The 27229-nt window shown below is 41.2% G+C and overlaps 1 protein-coding gene across 1 annotated transcript in view; it reads right to left on the bottom strand.

The window, feature by feature from the left end:
• LOC106603321 (teneurin-1-like) overlaps positions 1–27229 on the bottom strand; it is a 187802-nt gene that overhangs the window by 139814 nt on the left and 20759 nt on the right.

The raw sequence follows: 27229 nt of genomic DNA, 5'->3' as shown, positions 1-27229 counted from the left end.
GTGGAGACAGAATAAAGACTTAGAACAATGAATTTACCTCACACATTGCTAATGTTGTGTCCCAGTATTGTGCGAAAAATATATAAATCAAGTAAAAAGTAATTATTTGGATATTAGTGTCTTTAATCAGCGTGTCCTTGTTCTTAGGGGTTGCTGCTGGGTGGTGGTGTTAGAAGATTGAGTTGCTTTATAGACACAGGGGAGGAGGAGCCCTTGTAGGAACAGATTGAGAGATAACTTTAATTTACAGCAGAATCTGATGGACTGCTATGAAACACAATGACAGAAATCATGTGGCGAACAATGTATTTTATCCCCAGAGCTACAGAGGTAGTTATTTTTTTATTTACCATTAGCATTACTCAATAGTAATATAACAGTAGCACAATGATGAATACTGTTATTTTGCATCTGTGTCCTTGTATAAGGCTGCAGTTCATCACAGCCCAGTAGTGTTTTGCTGTGTAGCATAAAGCACACTATAACCTTGATATGAACCCGTCTGTTCTGCCCCGAGCTCTGCTTGGGCTGACCTTTCTATCATTGCCGCCTGACAGCCACTAAACCTTGGCCATGGCCTTGACCCAAACACTCGACCCTGTAGCAGAGAGGATTGCCTTCACACCCCACTCTACCTTCTATACTTTGGGAACGGAGGGGGGGAAAATACAAACTTCAGCAAGAAATCAGAAGAGGCTCCTGACAATGTTTGCCCTCTGACATTTGTAATCTTTAACAGGATTCAAGACAAATATGACAATCAAATTCTCATTAGGCTGTGCCATCTTTGTCCGGCTTGTGGTAATAGGTTATTAATAGCAAACTCAGTACATATCTTGCTTGACTAATTGGCAGTTGAAGGCATTTTTATGGGCCATTTGTATTCTGTGCCGCAGCCAGCCCCCTGGCTGGACGAGGCTGTCTGTGCGTGTAAAGGTAATTACTCAGGGTAGGTGTGGCTGGAAAATGATGAGTGGGGAGTCAACACCACTAGTTGAAACAAGGCTGTTTTTGGTGAGGTTACTGTATAAACTCTGAGGCAGGGAGCCTAGGTAAGGCACCTATTTTAGCATACACAGTCCACACTGTCTACAAGAGGTGCTCTCAGTACTCCTTTTGATGCAAAAACATGAGTAGCTAGCTCATGAATATACAGTAGTAGATTTTTGTACCCTTTTAACATACTTTAAATGTGTTAGATATTACTGCACTTTTGGAACTAGAAACACAAGCATTTCGCTACACGCGCAATAACATCTGCTAAATGTGTATGTGACCAATAAAATGTTATTTTATTTGACATGTAGGTAGGTATATGGGATTTGTGCCTGAGAGCTATTGTCACATGGACATTTCCCTAACTATGCTATCACTAGTCCCTTTAAACAGTATGTATAAACAGCAGAATCTGGTTACATACACTACCTTTAATTGTTGTTGAAATGTTTTAATTTCTTTGTTCCAATTGCCAACATGTTCTACTCACCATTGCTGTGTTGAACTGGCTCCAAGGGGAGCACGCCCAGGTCGGTTCAGGGCTTCATGCTGCGTTCATTACAAGTGGGGAACTCCGAAAATACTACTTGTAAACTGGGAGCAACACGTTATTCCCCCAGTGGTATGCTGGTATTAACGAATTTACTAAATGTTATGAACGCAGCATCAGACACCGGTTGTCCACCTCTCTGTGTTTGGTTTCTCCTGCTGTGGGGGTGTTTTCATTGTTTATCAGAAATGCTAATAATAGGTTAGGGCATGTCCTTTTAGCATCATTGGGGCTAGATTGTGTAAAGCTATTGTAAAAAGGTTTTAGTCGCGTCGGGAGAATTTTAGAAAGTTCTCCTAACCTGCTACGAAAAGTAACTTCTGTCCGTTGCTGTAATAGACCTACCATTTAGTCACTTTCTCCTCATTCAGGAATAGATCATTGTCTTGGTAACATGCTGTTACTTTAGCTATGCCATACTCAGATGCTTGAGTTTATGGGTGTTTAGCCTGTTTGAGGCACTTTTGCCTTTGTCCTTCAGTTGAGGTAATAGTTAAGTATTTTTTGTCATGAACTATTTTCATAATTTTTCACCATTTCTATATTTTGTAAATACATATCTAGATCCAGTCTTCTACCACTAACTTAATAGGCCTACTGTACCATCAATATTTTAACCTGATCCTCTGACTCCAGCTCCACACAGACTAATTAGGCTGCCGGGTTCTCTATCATGAGGTTATTGTGTACACACTGTCTTACAAGAGGTACTCTCATGTACCACTTCCTCTGTTGCAAAAACTAATTGAATTACCACTTCCTCTGATGCAAAAACGAATGAATAGTGGCTATCGCATGCAATAATTTATTTGTGTACCTTCTTAACGTTGATATGTATTTGTTTAAACGTCTAACAAATACTTAGGGGATAGAGTAATACACTGTAGCTACAACCAACATGTGTTGAATATGCAGCTAGAAAATCCCAAGAATATCTTCATAGTGAGATTGTTATTGATCATATTGAGAACACTGTCAAACATCTTACATCTCAGAGTTAAATGTATTAAAATGACTCTTAGTGAACCAGGGACAACAATAGCCAGTGAAAAGTTCATAAAGGCACAACAAATCCAATCAATAAGGTTGATATTCATAACTTATTTTCCCCACTCAAAAACTAATATTACTCTGTAAATGTCATTAACGTAATAAAATAGGAAGAAATAGAATATATACATTTCCCCATCTCTAAAAGGGCACATGCATAATGTAGCACTGGGAAAATGTAACATTTTATCTTTCCTCTGAGCAAGTTGCAATTTAACTACGCATTCCTAAAATAACCTTGTGTTAATATTATACAACCCTAGCATTTTATGAATGTTAATCATGTTCCATTTGGGATACGATCAGTCTTATTTCTGTTACAGTAAATATAATTTTCCTCCTAAAGCTCCAAAATGATATTGGGTTATAGTTGCACCATAAATGCAAACTACAGTATACCATCTGTCTGCTTGGTTAAAACGGCTTAGTTCTACCACTCTGGTGCTTATCAAAATATGTTTTGAATGCAGAGGTTTAATGGGAGCACATTGGGGCTAAGGCAGTGTCTTCTGATGAGCACCAAGTAGCTTTTAATGAGATGATTACGGTGTTTGTAAATAAACTGCCAAGTGGACACACAAATCATTCAGAGTAACACCAGCCAGCACAACACATGGTAATTTGCTCGTAATCCATGGGCTTTAACAGGATGAATGTTGCTGTACATCTTTTCGTGGTCCATGACCTTAGCAACGGCGACCCGTCATTCAGGACAGGGTGGGGCAGAGCCCCACCTGTTTTGAGCACCACACTTTTAGGTAAAAAAATTATATAATAAAAAAGATAAAAAACATGTTTTTGGGGGGGCTTGCCTGTTGTGTTTGTTATTTTGACATTATACGTGTCACATCAGTTTGCAAACAATGTAACCAAAAAAATTGTAATTGAGTTAATAAAGCTGCATATAAACATGGTCTCTGTTTTGCTTTCTTGAGTAAGGCAGCTCCAAAATGCAGGTGTTTCAGCCTAGTTCAGTGCTTTCTGTGGTGGTGGGGCAGCCAGCGGAAAATACAAAGTGTTGAGCCAGACTGGCTAAGTTTTCTGTCATGATTGAATCAGTTTTCTGTCACTCATGGGACAGTATGTCATCCCCAATTCTAAGGTTAGAGCTCGAAAATGTTAGCCCCTTGGGTTCTGCCATAGAGTTATATTAGAAGTGCCCATCCAAGAAGGCAAGGTCATTGGCCACAGATAGAATGACATCAAATCACGTTCTATCTACAGTAGCTTTGAATAGACTTTCAAAGTCTTAGCTAGCAGTCATCATCAGTTGTCATCAAGTCGACATTCTACTGGCAAATCCTTTTTAATCCTTGTCATATGAAGAGAAATAATGAAGGGAAATTATAGATATAACGTATCGGTGTTCATCGGCCCTTGTACATAAAGATTACACAATAAGTTGGAAATCGCAAATTCAACAATGAGTTGTTTGGAAGGAATCAGTGGCTAACTGCAAGCGTTGCAAAGAAACTACTAACGTTAGCCTGCTATTCAATGGAGTGGCTGTGTTTTTTTCCCCACAAAGGACCGCTGCGCCTCCTTCACAAGGTGAGTCCAAAAATGTCTTGTATGCTGCTGTATAAATGATGTAATATGCAAGTGAGAAATGTATACTGTAGCTAAGAACGTAATACTAAGTGTATGTTGTGTAGTAAGCTGTTAGTAGCCCATGTGCCTCACCCTAATAATTTGGTCTATTTTCACCAATTGTAAACACATAACGTTAGTAGTTGTGGTGCTTGGCTTGCACATGCAAATTCAGCACACACAGCATTCTATAATAGAATTGTGTTATTTGACGTGTCAAATTAAAAGCTTATTTAATGTGTCAAAGAGCGCTATATGACGTGTACCTTTTTTGACACGCAAAGACCCAAACGGAGTTCAATGTGCCTCACCCTAATAATTTGGTCTATTTTCACCTCTTAATTTCGCCCACTGTTCTAACTTGGTGGTGCACAAATAGCCTCTAACCGGTTTTAGAGAAATGTAATCATCAAATATTGTAAGAGCTTTCATTGTCTGCTTATATGCCCCATTTATGTATCCCACGGTTCTGACTTGGTGTACAGGGAGTACACTAAGAAAGGCCCATGTTCGGAATTCTGTCGCTGTACATTTCAAAAGTGCTGAACAAATAGTTATATTGACTAAGTCCATCATCGCTTGTTCATTTATGTCTTAATCAAAATTACGGATTGCCTCTTGTCAGCCCCTTATGCCATAATTTTTACATCTCAATTGTCAGTTTAAGCAAGTCTGCCATATCAGCTATGTTTTTTTGAAAGGCAGTAAATGAGGCTGAATGAACTGTTTCGCTGCCAGACAAGGCTCTACTGAAAGCCAGGTGTAGCAGTGCTAAGGTGTTGGGACTGATGTTGGGACAGCTTTATGTAGGCCCTAACAGTTTTTGGGCACCATTTGTCATCGTTATAGTGCAATTAATGTATTGTTTAGTGTTGTATCATGTAGTGGCTTTGCTGACATGCATCCTACATTTTTTTTTGTTGCCCCACCAAGATTTACATGCTAAAATCACCACTGGACCTTAGAATGAAAAGCCAGTAGCATTCCAGAACACTCTTAACCTTCCAAAGCTGCATGACAAAAGTCTGTACAACCGTAGAAAAGAGAGAGAGGAGAATACTTTTACGAGAAAGAGGAAAATATTAGATTTCTGATCTTTTCTGTATGAAATACAATACCCTGCCTTGGTGTGGTACACTACAGTATTAAGTCCATAAATCAAAGGCTGTTTGGTCGTTCGGTGCCAGTTCGCCAAGCTCCATGATGCTGGCTGAGCCTTCCTGGGACTCGGCAGGGTAAAGTGCTTGGTGTTAATTGGGTAGCTACATGGGGGGGAAAGAATATTCAGATGAACGTCCCCCGTCGAGTCTGGGAGAGTCTGGCCCATCGGCCCAGCATGGGCACACGAGCCACAAACTTCATTACAGTGCTACAGGCATGCCGCAGGCACTCCCTGCCTCCATCTCTGTCATGGAGCTCCACTTCTCTGGAGCTATTCCTCTTCCTCCTACTGAGAGATATGTCATTGTCATTTCTCTATAGTATACATCTAGTGTTTTCTACCCAACTGTATTTTCACCCCAGCTCATTCAATCCCTCACGTAAACACTGTTCCTAGGTCAGGGTTAGTATGTACCCAAAGGGATCAGCTTGAGTGCCTCGAGCACAAAAACAGATCACTTAGACTGTGTGATGTAACTGATTCTTGTGTGAACTGAAGATGTCTTCATAGTGCCTTCCGAAAGTGTTCATATCCCTTAACTTATTAAGAATTTATTAAATCATTTTTTTCTCACCTACCTACACACAAGACCCCAAAATGGCAAAGTGATAACATGCCTGTAGAATGAAATGCGTAAATCTCTCATTTACATAAGTATTCACACCAGTAAGTCAATACTTTGTAGAAGCATTTTTGGCAGAAATTACAGCTGTGAGTCTTTCTGGATAAGTAAGAATAGAAGAAGAGCTTTCCACACCTGGATTGTGCAACATTTGCCCATTTATCTTTTCATAATTCTTCCAAGCTTTGTTAAATTGGTTGTTGATCATTGCTAGACAACCATTTTCAGGTCTTGCCATAGATTTTCAAGTAGATTTAAGTCTGAACTGTAACTCCGCCACATTCACTGTCTTCTTGGTAAACAACTACAGTGTAGATTTGGTTTTGTGCTTTAGGTTATTTTCCTGCTGAAAGCTAAATTCATCTCTCAGTGTCTGGTGGAAAGCAGACTGAACCAGGTTTCCCTCTTGCCTGTGCTTAGCTCCATTCCATTTATTTTTTATCGAGAAAAACTCCCAGTCCTTAATGATTGATGCAGCCACCACTTCTGCTTGAAAATATGTAGAGTGGTACTCAGTAACGTGTTGTATTGGATTTGCCTCAAACATTTTAGCCAACTTTTTTATCAGTATTACTTTAGTGCCTTGTTGAAAATAGGATGCATGTTTTTGAATATTTGTATTCTGCACAGGCTTCTTTCTTTTCACTCTGTCAATTTCACTCTGTCGGTTAGTATTGTGGAGTAACTACAATGTTGTTGATCCAGCCTCAGTTGTCTCCTATCACAGCTATTAAACTCTGTAACTGTTTTAAAGTCCCCACTGGCCTCATGGTGAAATCCCTGAGCGGGTTCCTTCCTCTCCGGCAACGGAGTTAGGAAGGATCTTTGTAGTGACTGGGTGTTGTCACACCCTGATCTGTTTCACCTGTCTTTGTGCTTGTCTCCACCCCCCTCCAGGTGTCGCCCATCTTCCCCATTATACCCAGTGAATTAATACCTGTGTTCTCTGTTTGTCTGTTGCCAGTTCGTTATGTTCGTCAAGCCTACCAGTGTTTTCCCCCTTGCTCCTATCCGTTTCTAGTTCCTGTTTTCTAGTTTTCCCGGTTTTGACCATTCAGCCTGCCCTGACCCTGACTGCCGTTCTGTCACTTGTCAATAATCCAGTGTGGTGTGACAAGGTACAGAACGGCAGGCAGTCTCAGGTTCAGGGCAGGCAGAGGTCAATAATCCAGTGTGGTGTGACCTCTGCCTGCCCTGACTCTGAGACTGCCTGCCGTTCTGTACCTATTGGAATCTGATCTGGATTACCGACCTCTGCCTGCCCTTGACCTGTCGTTTTGCCTGATGCCTGTTCTAGTAATAAACTTTTGTTACTTCGACACTGTCTGCATCTGGATCTTCCCTAAAACGTGATAGGTCTATTGATATACCATCCAAAGTGTAATTTTATTTATTTATTTTATTTCACCTTTATTTAACCAGGTAGGCAAGTTGAGAACAAGTTCTCATTTACAATTGCGACCTGGCCAAGATAAAGCAAAGCAGTTCGACAACACATGGAGTAAAACAACATACAATCAATGATGCAGTAGAAAAAAAAAAAAAAAAAATTAATAACTTCACCATGCTCAAAGGGATATTTAATGTCATTTAAAAAAAAAAATTGGTCTGGTCTTTGTTCTTGAATCTTTGTTTGAAATGCTCTGCTCAACTGAGGGACCTTACAGCAAAATTACTCCTGAACTTATTTAGGCTTGCCATAATAAAGGGGTTGGATACTTATTGACTCAAGACATTTCAGCTTTTCATTTTGTATTCATTTGATGTTATGGGGTATTGTGTGTAAGCCAGTGACAAAAATCTAAATTTTATCAATTTTTAATTCAGGCTATAACACAACAAAATGGGGGAAAAAAACTTCCTGAAGGCACAATACCTAACGGTTCACCAAACCCATGGTTCAGTAGGTATTGCAGTTTTGGGGTCACAGTTCGGATCGGTTTCGGTACAGTGGGAAAATGAAATGCCATTCACAATGTTTCTTGCATTGTCTGTTGTGATCGGATTGTTATGTTGGGCCTCTCAAGTTTCCACTCTGATGCTGCATTTGTAACCATGTGGGAGGTGGGAATTTACCAGTTGTGAAGTCGTAAATACCAGTTGGATGCATTCATGTGATTTGAACTCGTTGAGAAAAGCCGATTGGATAATGACCAACAAGCTATGTCAACCATAAACTACAAGTAAAGCTATCATGCTTGCAAACAAATTACAGATTTCAAAAATGACATTAATAGATATATTTTATAAATAATGTTTTGCTGTTGCATTTAACTGCCAAAAATGCTGTTGTTACAGAGGCCATTTCCTTAGTAGGTGACATCAGAGGTCATCATGTGGGAGAAGTGGGTGTTCAGGATGATAGACGAGTTTCCCACTAGTAATTATCAGTTTGAGGGCTGCTCAAGTGGATTTTTCCCAGTTGTATGTGATAAACTCCCACTTGGTTATGAACGCACCATGACACTGCCTCCTTCACTGCCAGATGTGTGTTTGTAGCACGGTACATCTCCCACTCCGGGGTAATGTGATGGGCTGTCACTGTTAAGTAAGGGCAACACAGGGTGCATTGGCCAATTCATTTGAAAACTTTGGTTTTGGTTTGCTTATATAGAGAGGGTACTACCTGATTGCTAAAATGGGGGCAAGAGGGAAGTTTGTAACATGGCTTGAGCACTTCCACTACTGAAACCCCCATTTCTCAACCACCGTGAATGGGTGCATATCCGCAGGTATAAACCAACGACTGTAAGAAATATAAACATAGACTACCTATTGCTTTGGTAATTTCTTTCTGAATCAGCTGCCAAGGGCTGCTTGACTGCAGAGGGGAGACGATGTGTTGTTTCCGTCTTGCTCCGTTATACAGGGTTGATATCAGTGTAAAATTGTCAACATATTTGAGGTGTTGACAGTTGCATAGGCTATTCTTGTTGAGCGTAGCATCATACTGTTAACGTTTTATCAACAACTCTGTCCAACGCTGTTGTAATTTACTGGGAAGTCAACATTTTCCCAAACTGGAAATTGAAACGATGGAGGATCTTCCAATTCTGGTTTATCTTCCCCACCAAGAACCAAAAAAGCTGATACCGATTAATTGGACGATTTAAATTTATACACTGCTCAAAAAAATAAAGGGAACACTAAAATAACACATCCTAGATCCGAATGAATTAAATAATCTTAAATATTTTTTTCTTTACATAGTTGAATGTGGTGACAACAAAAACCACAAAAATAATCAATGGAAATCCAATTTATCAACCCATGGAGGTCTGGATTTGGAGTCACACTTAAAATTAAAGTGGAAAACCACACTACAGGCTGATCCAACTTTGATGTAATGTCCTTAAAACAAGTCAAAAATGAGGCTCAGTAGTGTGTGTGGCCTCCATGTGCCTGTATGACCTCCTTACAACGCCTGGGCATGCTCCTGATGAGGTGGCGGATGGTCTCCTGAGGGATCTCCTCCCAGACCTGGACTAAAGCATCCGCCAACTCCTGGCCAGTCTGTGGTGCAACGTGGCGTTGGTGGATGGAGCGAGACATGATATCCCAGATGTGCTCAATTGGATTCAGGTCTGGGGAACGGGCGGGCCAGTCCATAGCATCAATGCCTTCCTCTTGCAGGAACTGCTAACACACTCCAGTCACATGAGGTCTAGCATTGTCTTGCATTAGGAGGAACCCAGGGCCAACCGCACCAGCATATGGTCTCACAAGGGGTCTGAGGATCTCATCTCGGTACCTAATGGCAGTCAGGCTACCTCTGGCGAGCACATGGAGGGCTGTGCGGCCCCCCAAAGAAATGCCACCCCACACCATGACTGACCCACCGCCAAACCGGTCATGCTGGAGGATGTTGCAGGCAGCAGAACGTTCTCCACGGCATCTCCAGACTCTGTCACGTCTGTCACATGTGCTCAGTGTGAACCTGCTTTCATCTGTGAAGAGCACAGGGCGCCAGTGGCGAATTTGCCAATCTTGGTGTTCTCTGGCAAATGCCAAACGTCCTGCACGGTGTTGGGCTGTAAGCACAACCCCACCTGTGGACGTCGGGCCCTCATACCACCCTCATGGAGTCTTTCTGACCGTTTGAGCAGACACATGCACATTTGTGGCCTGCTGGAGATCATTTTGCAGGGCTCTGGCAGTGCTCCTCCTGCTCCTCCTTGCACAAAGGCGGAGGTAGCGGTCCTGCTGCTGGGTTGTTGCGCTCCTACGGCCTCCTCCACGTCTCCTGATGTACTGGCCTGTCTCCTGGTAGCGCCTCCATGCTCTGGACACTACGCTGACAGACACAGCAAACCTTCTTGCCACAGCTCGCATTGATGTGCCATCCTGGATGAGCTGCACTACCTGAGCCACTTGTGTGGGTTGTAGACTCCGTCTCATGCTAGCACTAGAGTGAAAGCACCGGCAGCATTCAAAAGTGACCAAAACATCAGCCAGGAAGCATAGGAAATGAGAAGTGGTCTGTGGTCACCACCTGCAGAACCACTCCTTTATTGGGGATGTCTTGCTAATTGCCTATAATTTCCACCTGTTGTCTATTCCATTTGCACAACAGCATGTGACATTTATTGTCAATCAGTGTTGCTTCCTAAGTGGACAGTTTGATTTCACAGAAGTGTGATTGACTTGGAGTTACATTGTGTTGTTTAAGTGTTCCCTTAATTGTTTTGAGCACACATACACACATACATACATACATACATACATACATACATACATACATACATACATACATACATACATACATACATTTGTAATAATGACAATTACAACAATACTGACTGAACACTTTTATTTTAACTTAATATAATACATAAATAAAAATCTATTTAGTCTCAAATAAATAATGAAACATGTTCAATTTGGTTTAAATAATGCAAAAACAGTGTTGGAGAAGAAAGTAAAAGTGCAATATGTGCCATGTAAGAAAGCTAACGTTTAAGTTCCTTGCTCAGAACATATGAAAGCTGGTGGTTCCTTTTAACATGTGTCTTCAATATTCCCAGTTAAGAAGTTTTAGGTTGTAGTTATTATAGGAATTATAGGACTATTTCTCTCTATACCATTTGTATTTCATATACCTTTGACTATTGGATGTTCTTATAGGCACTATAGTATTGCCAGCCTAATCTCGGGAGTTGATAGGCTTGAAGTCATAAACAGAGCTGTGCTTCTAGCATTGCGAAGAGCTGCTGGCAAACGCAGGAAAGTGATGTTTGAATGAATGCCTACGAGCCTGCTGCTGCCTACCACCACTCAGTCAGATTGCTCTATCAAATCATAGACTTAATTATAATATAATAAACACACAGAAATACGAGCCTTAGGTCATTAATATGATACAATTCGGAAACTATCATTTAAAAAACAAAACGTCTATTCTTTCAGTGAAATACGGAACCGTTACGTATTTTATCTAAAGGGTGGCATCCATAAGTCTAAATATTGCTGTTACATTGCACAACCTTCAGGTTTATGTCATAATTATATGAAATTCTGGCAAATTAATTCCGGACTTTCTTAGGAAGAAATGGTCTTCACACAGTTCGCAACGAGCCAGGCGGCCCAAACTGCTGCATATACCCTGACTCTGCTTGCACAAAACGCAACAGAAGTGACACAATGTCCCTAGTTAATATTGCCTGCTAACATTAATTTCTTAAATATGCAGGTTTAATTTTTTTTTACTTGTGTATTGATTTTAAGAAAAGGCATTGATGTTTATAGTTAGGTACATTGGTGCAACGACAGTGCTTTTTTTGCGAATGCGCTTGTTAAATCATCACCCATTTGGCGAAGTAGGCTGTGATTCGATGATAAATTAACAGGCACTAGTTAAACTAGTAATATCATCAACCATGTCTAGTTAACTAGTGATTATGTTAAGATTTATTGTTTTTTTATAAGATAAGTTTAATGCTAGCTAGCAACTTACCTTGGCTCCTTGCTGCACTCGCGTAACAGGTGGTCAGCCTGCCACGCAGTCTCCTCATGGAGTGCAATGTAATCGGCCATAATCGGTGTCCAAAAATGCCGATTACCGATTGTTATGAAAACTCGAAATCGCCCCTGATTAAAATCGGCCATGCCGGTCGACCTCTAATCTGTACTTTACTATTTATATTTTTTGACAAGTTTTACTTTAATAAATTCCTAAAAAAACAATGTACTTTTTACTCCATACATTTTACCTTACACCCAAAAGTACACGGTCATCCCTTCTGCCTCTGATCTGGCAGACTCACTAAACACAAATGCATCTTTTGTAAATAAAGTCTGAGTGAGTGTTGGAGTGTGCCCCTGGCTATCCATACATTTTAAAAACAAGAACATGGTGCCGTCTGCTTTGCTTAAAATAAATACTTTTAAATGATTCATACATCTACTTTTGAAACTTAAATATATTTTAGAAATTACATTTACTTTTGATACTTATATTCAGAAACAAATACTTTTTGACGTTTACACAAGTAGTAATTTACTGGGTGACTTTTACTAAAGTAACTTCCTATTAAAGTATCTACAGGGAGGGAAAAAAGTATTTGATCCCCTGCTGATTTTGTACGTTTGCCCACTTACAAAGAAATGATCAGTCTATAATTTTAATAGTAGGTTTATTTGAACAATGAGAGACAGAATAACAACAAAAAAATCCAGAAAAACGGATGTCAAAAATGTTATACAATTATTTGCATTTTAATGAGGGAAATAAGTATTTGACCCCTCTGCAAAACATGACTTAGTACTTGGTGGCAAAACCCTTGTTGGCAATCACAGAGGTCAGACATTTCTTGTAGTCGGCCACCAGGTTTGCACACATCTCAGGATCTCATCTCATCTCCCTCCACAGGTTTTCTATGGGATTAAGGTCTGGAGACTGGCTAGGCCACTCCAGGACCTTAATGTGCTTCTTCTTGAGCCACTCTTTTGTTGCCTTGGCCGTGTGTTTTGGGTCATTGTCATGCTGGAATACCCATCCACGACCCATTTTCAATGCCCTGGCTGAGGGAAGGAGGTTCTCACCCAAGACGGTACATGGCCCCGTCCATCGTCCCTTTGATGTGGTGAAGTTGTCCTGTCCCCTTAGCAGAAAAACACCCCCAAAGCATAATGTTTCCACCTCCATGTTTGACGGTGGAGATGGTGTTCTTGGGGTCATAGGCAGCATTCCTCCTCCAAACACGGCGAGTTGAGTTAATGTCAAAGAGCTTCATTTTGGTCTCATCTGACCACAACACTTTCACCAGTTGTCCTCTGAGTCATTCAGATGTTCATTGGCAGACTTCAGACGGGCCTGTATATATATTCTTGAGCAGGGGGACCTTGCGGGCGCTGCAGGATTTCAGTCCTTCCCGGCGTAGTGTGTTACCAATTGTTTTCTTGGTGACTATGGTCCCAGCTGCCTTGAGATCATTGAGAAGATCCTCCCGTGTAGTTCTGGGCTGATTCAGCACCGTTCCCATGATCATTGCAACTCCACGAGGTGAGATCTTGCATGGAGCCCCAGGCCGAGGGATATTGACAGTTCTTTTGTGTTTCTTCCATTTGCAAATAATCGCACCAAATGTTGTCACCTTCTCACCAAGCTGCTTGGCGATGGTCTAGTAGCACATTCCAGCCTTGTGTAGGTCTACAATCTTGTCCCTGACATCCTTGGAGAGCTCTTTGGTCTTGGCCATGGTGGAGAGTTTGGAATCTGATTGATTGATTGCTTCTGTGGACAGCTGTCTTTTATACAGGTAACAAACTGAGATTAGGAGCACTCCCTTAAAGAGTGTGCTCCTAATCTCAGCTCGTTACCTGTATAAAAGACACCTGGGAGCCAGAAATCTTTCTGATTGAGAGGGGGTCAAATACTTATTTCCCTCATTAAAATGCAAATCAATTTATAACATTTTTGACATGCGTTTTTCTGGATATTTTTGTTGTTATTCTGTCTCTCACTGTTCAAATAAACCCACCATTAAAATTATAGACTGATCCTTTCTTTGTCCGTGGGCAAACCTACAAAATCAGCAGGGGATCAAATACTTTTTCCCCCCACTGTATACTTTTACTCAACTATGACAATTGAGTACTTTTCCACCACTGCCATTAGCCATCGTACAGAACTAGTTCCCGGCTATGCCTCATAAAAAGGGTAGTTTGAAATGCACCAATTAAGATAAAAATGTTGTCTACCGCCTTTGATCACAACAGTGTTAGAAGGAAGTAAACAGTAAACCCCACAACACTGTTAGTACGAAGTAAAGAGTAAACCCCACAACAGTGGCAGCTCAGCTGCAGTGGATAGCAGTAGTCTTACGGGGTCCTGACCATTTTTGCTATTTTGTGTTCTTTCCCCTGATCAAATAGTTTTTTGTACATTATGTCTTCGCCATCATTTCCTATGACCGAAAACAGCTTCTGGCCTTCAGAATAGCGATGGATTAGCATTTCTACTTCAACGAGTCGGTAGCTCTGGACATTCTGCTTACTCCGGACAAGGCCCTAATCCGAGGTACTGGCAGAATGATTGCACGATTATTTGCATCAATCCAGTGGCCATTTGTTTTCCAAACTCTGCAATTACATGAGCGCAACAGAAACATCGCTGACCAATCAACAGTCTCTTGCTGGAGGGCACTTACACATTTCTTCTATTTTTCCAAGAGTGGTCTCCTGATGTGGTTTAATCACTGTTGTGGACTTCAGAAAAACTAAGAAATTGGATGTTCTATCAAAAAAGTGGGATTTTGAGAGCAAATGCCCCAAAAAACAAGGGAAAACTAAATTGAATCAGGCAAAAAATAAAATCGATTTTATAGGGACCTACAAATAGCTACCTGGACTACCAGCAATAACTCTATGCACACACACTGACACCCCAAACACACACACACACACACACACACACACACACACACACACACACACACACACATACTGACGCCATACACTCACATCACATACACTGGTGCTACTGTCTATTATCTATCCTGTTGCCTATCCCGTTACCCCTACCTATATGTACATAGCTACCTCAGTTACCTTGTACCCCTGCACATTGACTCGGTACTTGTACTCCCTGTATATAGCCATGTTATTACCTCGTACACCTGCACATTGACTTGGTACTGGTACTCCCTGTACAGTCGTGGCCAAAAGTTGAGAATGACACAAATATTAATTTTCATAGTGTGCTGCCTCAGTGTCTTTAGATATTTTTGTCAGATGTTACTATGCAATACTTTAGTATAATTACAAGCATTTCGTAAGTGTCAAAGGCTTTTATTGACAATTTCATGAAGATGATGCAAAGAGTCAATATTTGCAGTGTTGATCCTTCTTTTTCAAGACCTCTGCAATCCGCCCCGGCATGCTGTCAATTAACTTCTGTGCCACATCCTGACTGATGGCAGCCCATTATTGCATCATCAATGCTTGGAGTTTGTCAGAATTTGCGGGATTTTGTTTGTCCACCCGCCTCTTGAGGATGACCACAAGTTCTCAATGGGATTAAGGTCTGTGGAGTTTCCTGGCCATGGACCCAAAATATCGATGTTTTGTTCACTGAGCCACTTAGTTATCACTTTTGTCTTATGGCAAGGTGCTCCATCATGCTGGAAAAGGCATTGTTCATCACCAAACTGTTCCTGGATGGTTGGGAGAAGTTGCTCTCGGAGGATGTGTTGGTACCATTCTTTATTCAAGGCTGTGTTCTTGAGTGAGCCCATTCCCTTGGCTGAGAAGCAACCCCACACATGAATGGTCTCAGGATGCTTTAATGTTGGCATGACACAGGACTGATGGTAGCGCTCACCATGTCTTCTCCGGACAAGCTTTTTTCCGGATGCCCCAAACAATCGGAAAGGGGATTCATCAGAGAAAATGACTTTACCCCAGTCCTCAGCAGTCCAATCCCTGTACCTTTTGCAGAATATCAGTCTGTCCCTGATGTTTTTCCTGGAGAGAAGTGGCTTCTTTGCTGCCCTTCTTGACACCAGGCCATCCTCCAAAAGTCTTCACCTCACTGTGCGTGCAGATGCACGCACACCTGCCTGCTGCCATTCCTGAGCAAGCTCTGTACTGGTGGTGCCCCGATCCCGCAACTGAATCAACTTTAGGAGACGGTCCTGTCGCTTGCTGGACTTCCTTGGGCGCCCTGAAGCCTTCTTCACAACAATTGAACTGCTCTCCTTGAAGTTCTTGATGATCCGATAAATGGTTGATTCAGGTGCAATCTTACTGGCAGCAATATCCTTGCCTGGGAAGCCCTTTTTGTGCAAAGCAATGATGATGGCACGCGTTCTCCTTGCAGGTAACCATGGATGACTGAGGAAGAACAATGATTCCAAGCACCACCCTCCTTTTGAAGCTTCCAGTCTGTTATTCGAACTCAATCATCATGACAGAGTGATCTCCAGCCTTGTCCTCGTCAACACTCACACCTGTGTTAATGAGAGAATCACTGAGACGATGTCATCTGGTCCTTTTGTGGCAGGGCTGAAATGTAGTGGAAATGATTTTTTGGGATTCAGTTCATTTGCATGGCAAAGAGGGACTTTGCAATTAATTGCAATTCATCTGATCACTCTTCGTAACATTCTGGAGTATATGCAAATTGCCATCATACAAACTGAGGCAGCGGACTTTGTGAAAATTAATACTTGTGTCATTCTCAAAACTTTTGGCCACGACTGTATATAGCCATGTTATTACCTCGTAGTCCTGTACACTGACTTGGTACTGGTACTCCCTGTATATAGCCATGTTATTACCTCGTACCCCTGCACATTGACTAGGTACTGGTACTCCCTGTATATAGCCATGTTATTACCGCGTACCCCTGTACACTGACTTGGTACTGGTACTCCCTGTATATAGCCATGTTATTACCTCGTACCCCTGCACATTGACTAGGTACTGGTACTCCCTGTATATAGCCATGTTATTACCTCGTAGCCCTGCACACTGACTAGGTACTGGTACTCCCTGTATATAGCCATGTTATTTTTACTCATTATTGTTAGTTATTCACTGTATTTATTCATCATGTCACTATTATTATATAAACTCAGAAAAAAAAGAAACGTCCTCTCACTGTCAACTGCGTTTATTTTCAGCAAACTTAACATGTGTAAATATTTGTATGAACATAACAAGATTCAACAACTGAGACATAAACTGAACAAGTTCCACAGACATGTGACTAACAGAAATGGAATAATGTGTCCCTGAACAAAGGCGGGGTCAAAATCAAAAGTAACAGTCAGTATCTGGTGTGGCCACCAGCTGCATTAAGTACTGCAGTGCATCTCCTCCTCATGGACTGCACCAGATTTGCCAGTTCTTGCTGTGAGATGTTACCCCACTCTTCCACCAAGGCACATACAAGTTCCCGGACATTTCTGGGGGGAATGGCCCTAGCCCTCACCCTCCGATCCAACAGGTCCCAGATGTGCTCAATGGGATTGAGATCTGGGCTCTTTGCTGGCCATGGCAGAACACTGACATTCCTGATTTGCAGGAAATCACGCACAGAACGAGCAGTATGGCTGGTGGCATTGTCATGCTGGAGCGTCATGTCAGGATGAGCCTGCAGGAAGGGTACCACATGAGGGAGCAGGATGTCTTCCCTGTAACACACAGCGTTGAGATTGCCTGCAATGACAACAAGCTCAGTCCGATGATGCTGTGACACACCGCCCCACACCATGACGGACCCTCCACCTCCAAATCGATCCTGCTCTAGAATACAGGCCTCGGTGTGACGCTCATTCCTTTGACGATAAACGCGAATCCGACCATCACCCCTAGTGAGACGGGCTCGTCAGTGAAGAGCACTTTTTGCCTGTCCTGTCTGGTCAAGCGACGGTGGGTTTGTGCCCATAGGCGACGTTGTTGCCGGTGATGTTTGGTGAGGACCTGCCTTACAACAGGCCTACAAGCCCTCAGTCCAGCCTCTCTCAGCCTATTGCAGACAGTCTGAGCACTGATGGAGGGATTGTGTGTTCCTGGTGTAACTCGGGCAGTTGTTGTTGCCATCCTGTACCTGTCCCGCAGGTGTGATGTTTGGATGTACCAATCCTGTGCAGGTGTTGTTACACGTGGTCTGCCACTGCGAGGACAATCAGCTGTCCGTCCTGTCTCCCTGTAGCGCTGTCTTAGGCGTCTCACAGTATGGACATTGCAATTTATTGCCCTGGCCACATCTGCAGTCCTCATGCCTCCTTGCAGCATGCCTAAGGCACGTTCACGCAGATGAGCAGGGACCCTGGGCATCTTTCTTTTGGTGTTTTTCATAGTCAGCAGAAAGGCCTCTTTAGTGTCCTAAATTTTCATAACTGTGACCTTAATTGCCTACCGTCTGTAAGCTGTTAGTGTCTTAACGACTGTTCCACAGGTGCATGCTCATTAATTGTTTATGGTTCATTGAACAAGCATGGGAAACAGTGTTAAAACCCTTTACAATGAAGATCTGTGAAGTTACTTGGATTTTGACATATTATCTTTGAAATACAGGATGCTGAAAAAGGGACGTTTCTTTTTTTGCTGAGTTTATATGTACAAAAATGTACATATCAAAAGGGGGACATCATAAGGTTTTTGATATTAACATTTTCCTTCCAAGTTTGTGTAGCACAATAAAATAAATAACTGTTTTTGAATGTATCTTTATAGGATGATCAAATATCCTCCCATTGCCTGCTGCTATCTGTCATACTGCAAGGTAATGATCCAAGATCATTGATTTTCTCCCCCAGCTCAGTGATGAGAGGAAAATCAGCAGAGTAATATCATTATTCAAAATGTACCTCCAGCAGGTGACAGACATGCCCAGAATTAACTACAGGCCTTATGGCTAGCTACCTCTATTCCACTTTACATGGCCCACATAGACACTCTTCTGGGGAAGCACTAGCTGCCATGGTCCACCCCATCCATCCACCGCCCCAAGCCAGTGACACTTAGTGACAGCGGACTGTAAAAAGTAACTTAAAAAGCAATGCTTTCCATTTAAAAGATTACTCATAGAAGACTGACAAATTTACAAAAAAAATGGTCTTCCACAGTGCATCTGTGTTGCTGGCAGTAATCCCACTAAAATGTAAACCGTTTAAATTATTCATAGATATTTATTTATGAAATGTCATATCCTGTACCTTTCGTGGAGTCATATGACAACTGAAAACACTTACTGTAATAGTGGGCCTTGGTAAGACTAGCTGATCACACACAGAAAACAAAAGCAGAGCTCTGACTGAAATGGAAATGAGGTTCAGACTAAACTCTTCCCCTGTGCCTCTAAATAGAAATGACTGATTTAACGACTCAAACACGTTCATAGAGCTTGGCATTGACCACAGAGAAGGATCCTGACTAATGTGATCATCTACAGTATACCAGGGGTCTTCAACCTTTTCTTGCCCAAGGACCCCCTCTCAGGCAAACCGGTGATCCAGAGACCCCCATCATAAGTCATCAGAAATAATGCTTCATATGTCTTGTCTTATCATCAGGTGAATGATAATGGCAAGGTGAAGTAATCAACATTTTAAAATGATTAGATTTGGTAGATAATAATGAAAAACTTTGACCTTCCCACATTATAATTGGAAGAGGAAGTGTAAACTCTAACATAGCCTATTAGCTAGAAACTCCAAACACATTTTTGCTAAGAGCAGCAGTTTAGCTGGTTAAAGGCCCAGTGCAGTCAAAAATGTGATTTTCCTGTGTTATATATATTTATATATATATATGAAAATGGTGATAATGCCCTTTTAGTGTAAGAGTTGTTTGAAAAGACCACCTGAAATTTCAGCCTCTTTTGGTGGGATGGATACTTTGGCCTTCCATGGTGACATCAACATGCGGTAAATTAGCTAATAGACCAATAAGAAAGAAAGTTACAGACCTCTCTGCCAATAACAACTAATTTTCCAGTTTCCCCTCCCCACTCAGACCACTCCCAGACAGTCCAAGCTAAATTATTTTTTGAGAAAATGCTCTTTGCTAAGAAGCTATTTGTTCTTCTTTTTACCATTTTAATTGAATACAATCACAGTAAGGTACTTAATTGTTACCCAGTAATGATTTGATATTGAGATAAAAACGGCTGCATTGGACCTTTAAACGAAGGTTAGACATGTGTTGGCAAAAATGTATGTCCATGGCCTTTGGCCATTGGCCTTCCCTGTAGCTCAGTTGGTAGAGCATGGTGTTTGCAACACCAGGGTTGTGGGTTCGATTCCCACGGGGGGCCAGCACAGAAAAAAAAAACATGTATGAAATGTATGCATTCACTACTGTAAGTCGCTCTGGATAAGAGCGTCTGCTAAATGACTCAAATGTAAATGTAAATGTAAGAAAGCTTACCAGCAGCCAGCGACACTTGCCACACTGGTAGCCTATTTGCGGGTGTTTTTTTAAAAGCCTATTTCAGATACTCCACTGAGTGTAATTTGTTCAATATTATGAGTTGAGAAATAAAGTTCACATTATTAGAAATAAGAGTCTTCTTTTATACTGTTGATTCCAGCAATATCCATAAAATACAATAAAACATGCTATATACATTTCCACGGACCTCCTGCAATACCCCCCGTTGAATAACCCTGAGCTATACCTCTTGACCTCCAAGGGAAAACAAATGCATTTTCATATGACAAAGCCACTACTACAACAATGAATATCCTTATGCTCCCTTTCGTAAGCCTTGGTACAGTTCAGAAAGACAAACCATAGACAATAATGGTTCTTAAATGTTCTCAACTGTAAGTATAGGCTAAAACGCATATTGAAACCTCTGCAAACAACTGAAGATTGGCTTCCTCTCCCACTCATACTGTACTGGTAAACAACATGTATAACAACTCAGACCAGACCGTCACTCTGTTGTTGGGGTGATGGCCAAACACAACCACTCATCTCAGACTTCTAGGTTTTAGTACTCAGATATACAACAATGCCTTACAGGGAGAAAAATAATATTATTACCGGCATGTTACGCTGTCCTCCTAAAACTGCTTAGAACACAAATTGTTTGTGATATCAAAGTTCTTAGAGCATACCTATGTTAAGGACGGAGGGAGCATGACTTTAAAAATGGCAGACATTTGACTCAAAATGACTCACTCTGCTCTTCTAGTGTTAATTCATAGATGAAACTGGAAAGCCAGCCATCTGAGGAGCAGATATTCTGAGCATGCTTTGGGCAGTTCCAAACATCCATTAAAAGGATCACACTACAGGAAAAACATGATGGCAGAGAAAATCCCCTGACAATAACACACACACACACACACACACAGTAACTACCAGTAAACACAAAAGCTGAGCTCGGGGTCAACTAAGAATACCTCTTTGCTCTTGGCAATTTTCCATTGTGCTGAAGAGCAAGTGCCTCAAAATCTCTCTTTGTAACTTGCAACAAGCAGTAGAATTTGTATGTGATATCATGCAAAGGATATGACAGCCGGGCCAGAGAGCAAAACACAGCCTCAGGGAATGAGGAGAGGAAATGCAACTACCTGTATATTGCTTTCCATGCTCGCCGGTACTCCAATTTTTAACAAATCTGGCATAATGTGTGTCACATTTTGGGACTTTTCAATTAATTAGGGCCTTAAAAAAAATCCACAATTCAGAGAACGCGGACGGAATCACAGAATACAGACATTGAATTCAACAATATTCCAAAAATGTTTTAACTTAGTAGAAAATCAACCAAATGTATTGAACTTATTTGAAAATGAATTAATTTGCCCAAGATTATCATAAGACATGTACAAAATGCATCAGTGATTCATATTTTCCTTCAAATTTCTAAAGTGGCAATTGCACAGGAATGCCCGTCTGTGTGTGTTTATTTACCACTTTGTGTAGCCGTTACCAATGACAACCGTCTTCTGGTAGATGGAAAGGCTTTCCCAAAAACCTTCTCAATAAAATCTTCACTAAAAAGTAGTCTATTCCTACCTGGCAGAATGATCATGATTATTTGCATTAATCCAGTGGCAATTTGTTTAGCAAACTCTGCAATCTCATGTGCGCTATAAAAACACTGCTAACCAAACAAGTCTCTGGCTGGTGCACACTTGAATTAGTATCTACACCCCAAAAATGAAAATATCTTAGATTTTTCCCAGACCTCAAATGTGGTCTCCTGATGTGGTTTAAGCATTGTGGTGGAATACAATTTTGTTGTTTTTCTATTATTTGAAAAAACCAAATCGGAATCACGCAAATAATAAAAACTGATTTCATAGGGCCCTAAATAATGCACCACATTGTCTAGGTCTGAAACAAATACTCACATATTTATTCATCAATTGTTCTCTGTTTCAAAACAGTTGCAAGTATTTCCTTAGGCATTGTGTATTTCCTAAGGCCCAGTCTAATGCCAACTACTTTAAGCATGCTTCACCAAGATGCTGCCTGGGAGCTATTTCTCCAATTAGTTCACTATTTTGCATTTCAGAATCAAAGTGATGAAATAAACAGCTGTGGTTTCAGTTTTCTAATAAATACTCTAATTGGAACTATAAGGGCAAACCATAACATCACACAGTACATTGAGAACATTACACACTCTACACTCTAAGAAAAAAAGGTTTCCAAAAGGGTGCTGTGGCTGTCCCCATAGGATAACCCTTTTTGGTTCCAGGTAAAACTCTTTTGGGTTCCATGTAGAACCCTCTGTGGAAAGGGTTTTACATGGAACCCAAAAGGGTTCTACCTGGGGTTCTTCAAAGGCTTCTCCTATGGGGACAGCCGATTTACCTTTTTGGTTCTAGATAGCACTTTTTCTTCTAAGAGTGTACAGAGGCTGTGTTATTTACAAACTAATGTTGTGATTCCTCTCTTTCCTGACTGTTCTTCACAATACTCTCCCTTTGGTTTTCCAGGCCAAGTTGTGTAGATCTGCTCATTCTTGTCCATCTGCACCAAGCCCATTTGGTGGCTTGATGTTTCTCGTTGAGATGTGCCTTGAAAGCCTGCCCTTCACTAAAAATGCTAATGTTTTTAATAGACAGCCTCAGGTTGGATCAGTTCACTATGATGCAGTCTGTGGTGATTTATCTGCACTGAAATAAATACATTTTACAGCATGTTTTTTCTGTTTTTATCATTTGATGTTTGTTTTTGCATGTTAAAGTAGTGAGGTTAAATCTTTCTTTTTCAAAGCCTTTAATTATCAATGCAGAAATTACACATGTTGTTTTCCTCCACTGCACATTCTTATTTTTGTTGTTGAGTTACAGCCTAAATTTTAAATGGATTCAATTGAGATTCGTCATCACTGGCTACACACAATGCCCCATAATGTCAAAGTGGAATTATGTTATTTTTTGTCTGTGTGCAATAGTGTTTAACAATGATTTTTGAATGACTAACTCATCTCTGTACCCCACACATCAAATCAAACTGTATTTGACACATGCGCCGACTTTACCGTGAAATGCTTACTTACAAGCTCTTAACCAACAGTGCAGTTCAAGAAGAAAATATTTACCATGTAGGCTAAAATAAATAAAAAGTAACACAATAAGAATAACAATAATGAGGAGCAGCAACATTATGTACACAATAAGTAAAAAAATAAGTTACACAAAACTCCAAAATTACAAAATTGCACAATTGGTTGGGAGAATGTAAAACATCAGCCATGTTCTTCGGCCCCCATCTTCTACAGTACACATACAACATCTGTAAGGTCCCTCAGTCGAGCAGTGAATTTAAAACACAGATTCAACCACAAAGACAAAGGAGGTTTTCCAATGCCTCGCAAAGAAGGGCACCTATTGGTACATTGGTAAAAAAATAAAAAAAAATAGACATTGAATATCCCTTTGACCATGGTAAAGTTATTCATTACACCCAGTCACTACAAAGATACAGGCGACCTTCTTAACGCAGTTGCCGGAATGGAAGGAAACCGCTCAGGGATTTCACCATGAGGCCAATGGTGACTTTAAAACAATTACAGAATTGAATGGCTGTAATAGGAGAAAACTGAAGATGGATCAACAACATCGTAGTTACTCCACAATACTAACCTAACTGACAGAGTGAATAGAAGGAAGTCTGTACATATTCCAAAACATGCATCCTGTTTACAACAAGGCACTTAAGTAATACTGCAAAAAATGTGGCATAACCATTAAATTTCTTTCCTGAATACAAAGTGTTGTTCGGGGCAAATCCATTACAACACATTACTGAGTACCACTCTCCATATATTCAAGCATTGTGGTGGCTGCATCATGTTATGGGTATGCTTGTAATCGTTAAGGACAGGGGAGTTATTCAGGATAAAAGAGAAACATAATGGAGCTAAGCACAGGAAAAATGATAGAGGAAAACCTGGTTAAGTCTGCTTTCCACCAGACACTGAGATTAATTCACCTTTCAGCAGGATTATAACCTAAAACAGGAAGACATGTTGGATTATTCATTATGAAGCAAATCTGTTCTGTTCACATATCTCCAAAAGCAAGACTGTCAAATACCTTCACATTTACTGTCAGTGTTTTTGACTTACAATACACACCCTTCCATAGATCAGGATTTCCCAAACTCGGTCACATGCCGAGCTTGGGTGCACATTTTGTTTTTTCCCCCTAGCACTACACAGCTGATTCAAATAATCAACTCATCATCAAGCTTATTTGAATCAGCTGTGTAATGCTAGGGCAAAAAAACAAAACATGCACCCAGGGGAGCCCCGGGACCGAGTTTGGGAAACTCTGCTTTAGGTAACAGCACCAGCAATATCACTGCCTCCCCAAGAATATTAGTAGCAAACCTATAGCTCCATGACTGCAGAGTTCTGCCTTTTAAAAAAAAACAATTACTATTCACTGACTGTGTTCCAAAGAGGGAATCCTTACCTTGTTAGCCGGGATGATCAAAGTTTTTTCCAATGATTTTGGACACACTGTAAAGAACCTACAGGCTACCAAATTATTACCATAATTCCATGTCTTTAATCTTCTCTTAACTGTGCACATCAAAGTAGTTTTCCGCATCAGCCTCTAGTGAAGTGCCACCATGACCAGGGGCAATATGACAGATTCTCGCAAACGGTCTCTGTTGTTTAGCTATTTATTTGTATGTTTTTTTTACAGAACCAAAATAACATGGTCTGTCAATTGGGCATATACAATAATCAATTATGATTAAAGAGTATTACCAGCCTCATTGGTGACCGCACAAAGCGCAATTATATAAAACCTGCCAGGAACATCTAAAAACACACCATACTCTGCACTGGAGGTATGCACCTGATGAAAAACTAATTCAAATTCACATTGGTGCTTTGAAATTACTGAACATAAACCTAGGAGATGCTACAAGTCCCACAAACAGTGTTGGTTTGTAGTGGGCACCTCTGTGTGTGTCTATGGCATTGCATCAACTACTTGTTGTGATCACCCCACCATCTTCAAAAACATTGCTTGTGGATTCTGAAAATATTCAGACCCCTTCACTATTTCCATATTTCGCTACATTACAGCCTTATTCTAAAATGGATTTAATAAAACATTTTCATCATCAATCTACACACAATACCCCATGAATACGAAGCAAAAACAGCTGTGAAATGTTAGCAAATTTATTTAAAAAAATGTAATATCTTATTTACATAAGTATTCAGACCCTTTGCTATGAGACTTGAAATTGAGCTCAGGTGCATCCTGTTTCCATTGATCATCCTTGAGATGTTTCTACAACTTGATTGGAGTCCACCTGTGGTAAATTCAAATGACATGATCTGGAAAGGCACACACCTGTCTATATAAGGTCCCATAGTTGACAGTGCATGTCAGAGCAAAAACCAAGCCATGAGGTTGAAGAAATTGTCTGTAGAGCTCCGAGACAGGATTGTGTCGAGGCACAGATCTGGGGAAGGGTACCCAAACATTTCTGCAGCATTGAAGGTCCCCAAGAACACAGTGGTCTCCATCGTTCTTAAATGGAAGTTTGGAACCACCAAGACTCTGGTCGCCCAGCAAACTGAGCAATCGGGGGAGAAGGGCCTTGGTCAGGGAGGTGACCAAGAACCTGAAGGTCACTCTGCAGCTTTTTCAGAGTTCCTCTGTGGAGATGAGAGCCTTCCAGAAGGACAACCATCTCTGCAGCATTCCAACAATCAGGCCTTTGTGGTAGAGTGGCCAGACGGAAGCCACTCAGTAAAAGGCACATTACAGCCTGAATGGAGTTTGCCAAAAGGCACTTAAAGGACTCTCGGACCATGAGAAAGAAGATTCTCTGGTCTGATGAAACCAAACATGTAACTCTTTAGCCTGAATGCCAAGCGTCACGTCTGGAGGAAACCTGGCACCATCCCTACGGTGAAGCATGGTGGTGGCAGCATCATGCTGTGGGGATGTTTTTTAGCGGCAGGGACTGGGAGACTAGTCAGGATCGAGGGAAAGATGACCGGAGCAACGTACAGAGAGATCCTTGACGAAAACCTGCTCAGTACCTGGGGTGAAGGTTCGCCTTCCAACAGGACAATGACCCCAAGCACACAGCCAAGACAAAGCAGGAGTGGCTTCTGGACAAGTCTCTGAATGTCCTTGTGTGGCCCAGCCAGAGCATGGACTTGAACCCAATCTAACATCTCTGGAGAGAACCTAAAAATAGCTGTGCAGCGACGCTCCCCATCCAACCTGACAGAGCTTGAGAGGATCTGCAGAGAAGAATGGGAGAAACTCCCCAAATACAGGTGTACCCAAAAAGACTTGGGTACACTTGGGTACAAAATGTGGAAAAAGGGGTCTGAATACTTTACGAATGCACTGTACAATAACTAGTGGATAGTGTATTTTATACACTTTAATAACATTAATTAACAACAAGTTATTCAAAACATTTTTCCTGGTAGAGGTAGTGTCCAGCCCATAGTTTCCAAAAATGTTGTCAGTGCTTAAATATACTGTATATCTACTTTATTGTATTCATACAATATATATACAAAATTATGTGGACACCCCTTGAAATTAAAGGATTCGGCTATTTCGTCAAATTTCTGCCCTAGAAGCAACATCAGCACAAGAACTGTTCATCGGGAGCTTCAAAGGCCCTTTCCTGTTTCAGCATGACAATGCCCCAGTGCACAAAGCGAGGTCCATACAGAAATGGCTTGTCATGATCGGAGTGGAAGAACTTGACTGGCCTGCATAGAGCCCTGACCTCAACCCCATCGAACACCTTTGGGATGAATTGGGATACCGACTGCGAGCCAGGCATA

This window comes from Salmo salar, chromosome ssa04, assembly GCF_905237065.1.
Source record: "Salmo salar chromosome ssa04, Ssal_v3.1, whole genome shotgun sequence".
Lineage (NCBI taxonomy): Eukaryota > Metazoa > Chordata > Actinopteri > Salmoniformes > Salmonidae > Salmo > Salmo salar.
Note: the sequence above shows the minus strand (reverse complement) of the source record. Positions and strands in the feature narration are given on the sequence as shown.